Here is an 8271-nt window from a genome sequence, read left to right on the forward strand (position 1 = left end):
GTGTTTGTTTATTCTGTCCAAAACAACAGACTTAGAGGTTATTTGAAAAAAAAAAATTGTAGAAAGTTTGGGAGATAGAGGAAATCTAAAAAGGAGGAAAAAAGGCAAAGCAATGGAAAACAGTGAAGAAAAGATACATATGTTTAAAAGTTCTAGAATATCAGAGAAGATGGGGTGGGAAAATTGACAAAGAAATAATTCATGAGAGTCCCTAGAACAGAAAAAAAAATTACTCCATATTGAAAAATTATTAACTGAGTACCAGCCCCATGAATTAAAATGTTCCCAACCAAGATATACCATTATCATGCAATTTTGTAATACCAGAAATAGGAGAAAAGTTTTCAGAGGGAAAAAAGAAAACACACCAAAACACAGGATTATGTGATTATAGTATTCTAGCAATACAGAGAAAACTCTAAAATATTTCTGAAGAAATTTTTAAAAAGTTATTTACAAAGAATGACTTAAAATTACAAAAATTTCAAAACATGTCTATATTTGTAAGTCTTGAGCATAGGCATATGCCTCCAAAAATGTATCAGGATTCTTTTTCATGATATGAAGCAAGGTGTTATGCAGTTGTTTTAGCGTGTGTGTGTGTGTGTGTGTGTGTGTGTGTGTGTGTGTGTGTGTGTAAAATGCTTCATGAAATTGCATGTCGTCTTTGTGCAGGGGGCATGCTAACCTCTGTATCATTCCAATTTTAATATATGTGCTGCTGAAGCAAATATTTAGGATTTTGATTAATATAAATACTAATAACTAAAATAATCAGAAAAACTATTTTAAGTGTTGCAAATAGGGATCACATATTACTGCAATAGGAGAGACAGTAAATCTTTCTAAATCACTAACTACCCTGTGCTGGACCTAAGGACACTAGAAAGTAAAATGTTGATGTACTGACACCTATTTAAGTGTTAGATGTTTAGAAAATATTAAACATTTTAATTTAAAAAAAGGTAAATTGTGGAAATTTACTATTTTGATCACTGCAACACATGATAGTGACTGGATATCATCCCTGATAATTAAGGGTTTCTATATAACAGTGAAATGTAATCACAAAGAACAGCCATCACAGGAAGCAGAACTTGAAAAAAGGTATTTATCATTATATCACTTGATTCATTCCTATGTTATGCAATCTTGGTACCCGTGTGCCAGAGAATTTAGCGTCTACATTTCCAAAAAATATTTTGAAAGTCACTACGAATATTCTGGGTTTTATTCCCTCTCAAAGAAAGTCATCTCTTTCCTTTTCCTCTTTTTTATATTGCATGATATGCACCTTGGTAGCAGGGAATAGAGAGGAGAAATATGTTTCTTTGCTGTTAAAATAGAGACTCTCATAAACAATGTGTTTCTATGGCCATAGTGCCTGTGCATGTGCCAGTATATGTGTGTTAACCTCATCAGCGTTTAATCCTTATCTGTACTGTAGGAGATTACTTAGTACAGGATTTCTTTTTATAACCTCATAGAAGTGAGTTTTGAAGGAGGAATAATTTTTTTGTGTTATTTACTGCATGCGGTGCAGCTCAGTAAATAAATTGTACACAGATATAGTTTATTATATAAAGGAGAACTCTATCCACAGCAAAGATGACTACACTGGCGTGCTCCGCACTAATCCCTCATGATTTTTGTATTTGTGCCAAAGTACTTTTGGTAATATTTATTGAGAGGGAACCACATGGTATTTTAAATAGAGTCATGGGAATTTGTCCCATTATACAGCTGAGTGACTGTACAAAACATCTATCAGTAGTGACCACAACATAGAATATTGCATTATGGCATCAACCCAAGACATTACATTTACCTAATCATTGACTTCACATTTATCTCAATCTATTTCAAGACAAGAAATGAAATGTTTGCTGCAAAATTACATTTCCTGCAATTTCTGATAAAGGAAGGAGATGAACTTTGGAGCAGTTGTTTTCTAAATGCATTTTTAAGACATGCTATATTGGGTCTTGAGTTCACTGATTTGTATTGGACCAAAAGGCACAGGTTGAAAGGGGACAACTCTCCAGTAGAAGAGAGAGTTGGAAGGAGATTGCTTGTTCCCTGAATCAGAGACCTCAAGCCAAATTTAAAAACCTGCTCAGAGAGCAAATTTCTTTTGATTCCTTAAAATAAAATTTCAAAACCCTATAAGGGAAGTGACATCTTATATCTTTTGGGACATTTTAAAGAGGAAAATACATTACTTCAGTAGATAGCTCAAAGAACTGGAAATGGGATATAGGACCTTTTACCCCGGGTTACCATATGATGAATGCCACCCAGGTTTAAAATGATCATAATTCTTTCCGTTGTGTTGCACTGTGGTCATTTAAGGAGTAGTCATAAGATTTCATCAAGATAGAAACCCTTGGATTCCTGGATAGGAGGCTATCATAGATCATTTATTTTGATTTCCGAACCTGAAAAAAAACTATGCTAGTTGTTTGTGAGAATATATTGACTTATCGTAAAGCAGAATAAAAGGCAAAACTCTCCCCAGCTTAGCATTTACATTTTATTAATGAAGCATGCAAACATAAAGCCTTTAATTGTTTTATCCCCAGCTAAAATAACTACACATTCTCTTTCCATTCACTAAATCAAATCCATTTTTTAATTCCATTAAACTATTTACTTCAGTATTATCCTGTGGAAATAAAATGCATTAATAAAAACAAAGTTTAATTCTTGTCTCTTAATACCATTAACTGTTTTTCTCATCCTTTTAGCAGATAAAATGTAGATAAGAAGGCAAATAATAATATACAGATAGCATTTTCTCTTCCCTTTTCATAATTTTGGTAGTTATATTTCTCCACCATTAACGACAATGAGTTTCCTGTTTTTTGGTTTTGGTTCAGTGCTTCCCTTTGGAATTCAATTTTAAAACATTTATCAACATAAAGCATCCATACAAATGGGTTGCATGGAAATTCCAAGCTATTTTGAAGAGAACCTGAGAGGTTCTTGTGCAGTCAGTAACCAGTCTTATCCCTATCTTGCTTTCAAGCTATTGAATTCAGGGAATGGTTGTGTCCCAGGAATCTCTCATCAAGGGATCTTGGTTTTAAGAGCATCTGATGGGACTAATCAGTTATTCTGTGGACGCCTTCTATTCAAAGAATCAGGTCACGCACTACTCTGGCACAGAGAGTTGCTTATTTTTCTGGAGAAAGAATGTTAGAAAAGAAGTGGTAAAAGAAGAAAAAGAAAGAAAGAAAAACAGAAACACACATACACAAACAAAACAAAAACCTTACAATGTTCTCCTTTTGAATAAATCCAGGGTTATTCATTTGATTTTGAATTCAAGATGCCATGGTTCAAAAAGTGTTTATTTTTAAATTTTTTTCCATTTCTCTCTCCAAATTTTAGAGAAAATAACTGGCTTTAAAATGGAAAATAAATTGTTATTGGCCATGTCAGACTTGTAAATAATCTACTCAAAGGCTTACAAATGGATGGAATGCAAATTCCAAGCTATTTCAAAGAGAACCTGAGAGGTGTTATTTTAATGATTTATAAAGGAAACTGGTGTGATGATATATTCAAAATGCATCTGAGCCTCTCATTTCTTCAGTCTCCAATATTCAGACCTTCTTTCCCTCCTTATCTTTCTTATTCTCTTTCTTCCCTCTCTCCCTCTCTCTCATTCTCTCTTTAATGCTCTGAAAGGAAATCAGCATGTTTCTGACTTTCCCATTATTGCTTCAGTTTTGGGAGGAGACTAGATGATAGATATCCTACTGATTGTAAAAATAGAGTTTAAATATGTAGAGTTACAAGCAGGTTGATATCAATAAATTATATTCCTGAAGAGCCTAAGCACATAGCAAACTAGAGTGCTGAACAAATTTTAGGTGATGGTGTTGAATTTCATATTTAATGGTGGAGTCATGAGTTTGAAGCTGGTAAAATTTATAAAGATCATACTCTAATTGAATGTGATGATTTCAATGTGTAATTCATCATTTCACATCAAATCTGCATCCCAGAAGACAGTCTATATCTATGGAAAAACATTATTAATGGGTAAATATGAGATTAGATGATCAGAGACTACATTGTACCACATGAAGCTATCATAAGTGATAACTAATAATGTACTATATGCACTATACTTTCTTCTTCAGTTTTTTAAAAAATTTTTATTTATTTTATTTATATTTATTTTTGGCTGTGTTGGGTCTTCGTTTCTGTGTGAGGGGTCTCTCTAGTTGTGGCGAGCGGGGGCCACTCTTCATCGCGGTGTGCGGGCCTCTCACTGTCGCGGCCTCTCTTGCTGTGGAGCACAAGCTCCAGAGGCGCAGGCTCAGTAGTTGTGGCTCACGGGCCTAGTTGCTCCATGGCATGTGGGATCTTCCCAGACCAGGGCTCGAACCCGTGTCCCCTGCATTGGCAGGCAGATTCTCAACCACTATGCCACCAGGGAAGCCCCTCTTCTTCAGTTTTGACTGAGATTATGTAGGATGTGTAAAGATATTAATGTCATCTACAAATAAACGTATGGAAATACTTCTTTTTAGCATGTTCCATATGTGGAGTTACTTTTGCGGTGGTTTTTGTTTTGATATTTTGTTTTCATTTAAATGAGTTTAGCTCTTAACCTATTGGCACTCTACCTTAAATTATCCATGATATTGACTCAAATCCACATTTTACATTGTGTAAAACAAATCAATGACAATCTACACCCCCCCACCTCTGCCTCAAGATTAGGGTAATTCCCTTTGTGGCTTACATCATCATAATCCTCTCTGGCTCAGAGCTTCTTCTTCAACACATTAACTTCATGGATCAACTCAGTATCCTATCCATGCTTCCTATTCCACACACACTTGGATGTAAACTGTCCACTCGTGAAACTACACACACAATCTCATGAGGTATTTGTGTGTGCTGCATAGTTTACTGATCAATTTAGGAAATGGTAACAACATCCCCCACATTGTCTATTTCTGACTAAATAATAGCATTTGTTCTAAAAGTAGGTTTTTTTCCTCCCCAAGTTTTCACTGGTAATTATTCATTTGCCATGCTGCTCAAATAATGTCTGTCCTCATGATACCTTTTTGATTGTTTTTCCTTCCTTTACTCTTCTCCCTTTTCACGGTGGAGAAATCATTAGAGAAGCAAACAAAAGATTCTATTTATTTCTCATGCAAAGGAATTTAGTACTCCCTCATTTTCCTCTGTCCATCTAGACTGTGACAATGACCCTTTTCTCCATCAAAGATGTTTCTAAGCAAGGACAGTTAACCCTCAGGACAATTTCTTATTCTGTTTTTTCAATATTGTAAGTATTTATATAGATAAAATGTGAGACAATGGAATCTGTTACCCATATACAGTCCAGTTTGTCAAGATCATATCTTCTTCCAAGAATATAAGAACCTGGTAATCACACTCAGCAATTTGTCACTGGTTGGTCTCTCACCAAATAACATGCAGTTAATTATTATCCTGAAATCAATTTTCTTCCAATCCCAAGTATATGGGAACACCACCAACGGAATTTTTGCTAAATTCACATGTTAGGATGCTGATGACTTCAGTGGTACATTTTTTAAAAATTTAACTCCTATTATGTGCCTACCAAAATATGAGACACTGAGATTATAGCAGTGTAGACAAAATCACAGAACATCTCTCATAGAGCTCACTAACAGAAAAGTTAGATCTTTCTCAAAGCTGTATCCTTCTGGTGATTTAGCTCCCAGTGTCCTAAAAATTGATGATTTCAGGGCCAGGGAGCTTCAATTTGAAATCTTGATATAGCTTTTGAATATTTCCCAGCACTAGTTGAATATAAATAAATAATAATACTGCTAAATACACCACTGGTATCAGTACATTACCTGTATGATGAGATCCCCAAAAGATCACTAGAAAAATATATTGAAGTATATCTAAGTTTATTACACTTTCTGCAGTAAGACAGAACATTTTGAGATAGTTTTAGTAGTGTCTCAGGAGAGGGTATGTATAGGATTTTTAAAGCCTGGGCTAGGTGACTACATGGTGACTCTTCTAAATTGAGAAACTGGTTGGTGTTGATAGAGTTTGTGAGATAATTGCTTTGGATTGGAGAGCAAGTGTCTTTGAGCAAGACTTGAAAAGTCACTTTTTATAAGTAAGTTATTTTAGTTGCTTCATAGTTTTCCAGGAGTATATATTTCATGGAGCAGGTAACTAAGTTATTTTTGTTTATTTTCAATATTATTTAGCCTAGGAAAAGTAGTGTATGCCCAATATCAGCCTTGTATAATACAGGACTCAAATTATGTTGTTTCAGGTTTTGGCTCACTTAGGAAAATAACATATTAGAAAGGTCTTAGAACATTTTTAGACATTTTTAGTGAGGCATATTCGTGAAACTTTTAATTATGATAGATTTTGCCTTTGAGACTTTATTTTGCTATATACTTTAGTGATATAGGACCTAAAGTCAACACCATTTACTTCAGTTGGAAAAAAAAAAAAAAATATATATATATACACACACACACACACACACGCATACATATATAATATTGCATAATACATAATATATAAATATTTATGTATAACATTTATGTATTAAACATATATGATTTTCCTTTCTTGTTTTATTTCTTTGGGGGGGAGGATCTTTCCACAGTATTGTACCAAAGATCCTGCAGCCCTACTACTATCAAATTCTTTTCTTTATAATTAATCCTGCATGTTTCATCTATGGCGAGTCATTTCGGAAAAATAAACTCAACATTATTGAATACATTTTTACCTATGTTTTTCCCTCTTCATGAAGTGCCCTTCTTTCTCTGTGTGCCTAGTTAACATTTTGTTATCCTTCAAGACTTACTACAAGCATTTCATTCTTAGGGAAAATTTTTCTAATGACTTAAGACAGAATGAATTTTCCCTAATCAAATAGTGCATTATAAATAGTTTTGGAAAATTCATAGTTTCCTAAGGAAAAAAATACCTTAACTAAATGATCAATAAACATGAGATACATTTGTTGGTAATACAAATAATGGCAAAAAAAAAGTTTTTAAAAATTCATTTGTCACAGATAAAGCAAAGAAGGGACGAGATGGTCTCATAGAAACCAAAGGTAGAAAGCTGCACTGGGATAAATGAAACTAAAAGAAAACCTGTTTCAAAGTGTCAAAAAATGCAGGATAGAAAAGTACAATGACAGTGAATTGAACATAAAGTTTAGAAGTTTGAGGTAATAACAAGTTTGTCAAAGTAGCTTAAATGTAAGGGTGGAGATAAAAATAGGATTTAAGGGGGCCAAGGTGTAATTGAGAAGAGAGGAACAATTATAGACCACACTCAAAAGGTTGGGTGTGACAGTGGAGAGAAATTATGTAGAAGGACCCATAGTTAGGGCTGGGAGCTCTTTTGCTTTGCAGGATGGGAAAACAACAGATGGAATATTTATAACTTGGGAGGGAAAGAAAGAAGGTAAAATAGTTGTATCAAAATTCAAGAAGATGTAAAATGAGGTAGTAATGAGGTAAAACATGAGTAGTAGTATTATTCTTGAACTGGAAAAGTGGCATAGGTTACAGAGATGGGGAGAAAGAGGGAAAGAACGGCTGCAGATGTAAGTAAGTGCCTGAATCAAGATTAATATATATGTGAAGATGGATGTAAGGCAATCTGAGAAAGAAGTGTGTGCTGGCTGAGTAGGAGACTTAAGGGAAGGAGGTCTGGAATAGCAATTGCAATAATAAAAGTTGCTCATCAAGGATAATTAAAAAGATTGGTAAATTGCTTTGAGAGGTCAACTAAGTTCAGAAACTGAGAATTTATAATGGCAACAAAGTACACATTTCTGTAATTTTTATCAGAAGCTCTTAGAATATGAATTGATTTCAGTTAGAGAAAACAATATTTTAGGATGGAGATCTTTTTGAGGACATTTTTGCATGTGAGACACAAAATCAAGGGCGGAAGAGAGTTAGGATGTTGGTGAAATATACTCAGCCAAAGGGGCTAAATTTGGGTACGTGAGTCAGCTCTCCCTGTGGTAACAAACAGCCCCAAAATCTTAGTGGATAGTGGCAACAAGCTTTTAAGATTTGCTGACAGATCTGCGGGTCAGCCTTGGTTAGGCTCTGTTCTACTCTTTATCTTCTTAAAAGAATCTTCTCTAACATGGCATTTGTCATGGCCAGTGACATCTCATTGGCCAAAGCAAGCCATTTCACATGGTCAAGCCTGACCATGGGATAGGTTAATACACACATCCTATAGGGA

The 8271-nt window shown here is 34.5% G+C and overlaps 1 pseudogene; it reads right to left on the reverse strand.

The window, feature by feature from the left end:
* Positions 1-630: 630 nt before the first annotated feature.
* Positions 631-730, reverse strand: LOC133086114 (U6 spliceosomal RNA; annotated as a pseudogene).
* Between the last annotated feature and the right edge of the window lie 7541 nt (positions 731-8271).

The sequence above is a fragment of the Eubalaena glacialis genome, chromosome 2, assembly GCF_028564815.1.
Source record: "Eubalaena glacialis isolate mEubGla1 chromosome 2, mEubGla1.1.hap2.+ XY, whole genome shotgun sequence".
Taxonomy (NCBI): domain Eukaryota; kingdom Metazoa; phylum Chordata; class Mammalia; order Artiodactyla; family Balaenidae; genus Eubalaena; species Eubalaena glacialis.